This window comes from Asparagus officinalis, chromosome 6 (genome assembly GCF_001876935.1).
Source record: "Asparagus officinalis chromosome 6, Aspof.V1, whole genome shotgun sequence".
Lineage (NCBI taxonomy): Eukaryota > Viridiplantae > Streptophyta > Magnoliopsida > Asparagales > Asparagaceae > Asparagus > Asparagus officinalis.
The window spans coordinates 6,850,347-6,851,692 of record NC_033799.1 but is presented as its reverse complement, the minus strand read 5'-3'; the positions used below and the strand labels follow the sequence as shown (position 1 = coordinate 6,851,692).

Below are 1,346 nucleotides of genomic sequence, written 5' to 3'. Positions count from 1 at the left end.
GTATGCATGTGATAGTGAAATCAGATCTAGAGGGGTTTGCCGATGAACTTCGAATATTGAAGTCTGGAAAGGATATATGATTTCAATGAGAAGATTAGTATAGTTTTCTGAAATTTTCTTTTCATCCCCCATATTAATTGAACTCAGATGCTCCTCTACTGATAAATCTTCTGTTGAGAATTCATGGTATTTGATTCACCAATACCCGTTGAAGAGGCGACAGCATTCGCGTCCCAGCTTTACCGTCATTCTAATTTCGGGAAATTTTAAAGTAAAATTTAGTGAATAAATTGTGTATTTATCAGGATTTAAAGTAAAAATTTGACTGAAGAATAAATAGCAGATGAAGATGAAAGAAAAAAAAAAATTTTTTTTGTCAAGAATGGGATTCGAACCCATGCCCTTTCGGACCAGTACCTGAAACTGGCGCCTTAGACCAACTCGGCCATCTTGACGGTTTTCTTGACGATGCGCTCACTTTTATATAATTGATATCTTTCCTTATCTTGATTAACAAGGTCCCTGTTTAGGAAATTCTTCCCTTAAGTTAAACTTTTGGCTCCTTTTAAATAAATGGGGGGTGGTTGGTGCCCTTAGCTAGTATAGAGCATTTCTTCAACCGTAGGTATTTATATTTGTGTGAACGGTTTTAATAAAAGGTATTATTTTATATTGAGTAAACAGTAGAAGGATAATTCTATTTTCAAACTACCCTACACTGCTGTGCATAAAGGTATTAGGTTGCCGTAAAAGCTGATGAGTTATCGGTGACCTCCTAATCTTTGAGAATAGTATTTTGGGGGTTTAATTGGATCACTAGTCACTGTATCTATCTCATAATTGAACATTCATACCTATATTTTAATTGCCTAAATGGCTGGTCATAAAATTAAATACCAGTTGGATCACTAGTCACTACTAAAGTTTGTCATCAATTTGAGTTATATATTTTTGTTTATGTCTAAGCAATATAGCTAAATGTGTCATGATTTTATATTTCAAGTACAAAATGCCAAATACAATATAATTACCTCATACAACTTGCTTGATATATCAGAAATTTTATTTTTATAAGTGATTAAGATGTTACATATAGGAATAAATCCATTATATTAAAGGATCAAAACTTTTTATGCCACGTCAGAAATACGTTATGTTAATTCGTAGAAAACAGTAGAAGTGATTAGTGATTTAACTAGTATTTAATTACACGATCAGTCATCCAAGCAATTAAAACATAGGTATGAACGTCTACTTATAAGATAAAAATATAATAATCATTGATCCAGGTAACACGTATTTTGGGAGTAGTTTGAAAATTATAGTCTAGTTATCACTACTCATGG

The 1,346-nt window shown here is 32.2% G+C and overlaps 1 non-coding gene across 1 annotated transcript; it reads right to left on the bottom strand.

Annotated features, from left to right (window-relative positions):
• On the bottom strand, nt 375-455 carry TRNAL-CAG. Its single transcript has one exon. It is a non-coding gene; the product is annotated as a tRNA-Leu (tRNA).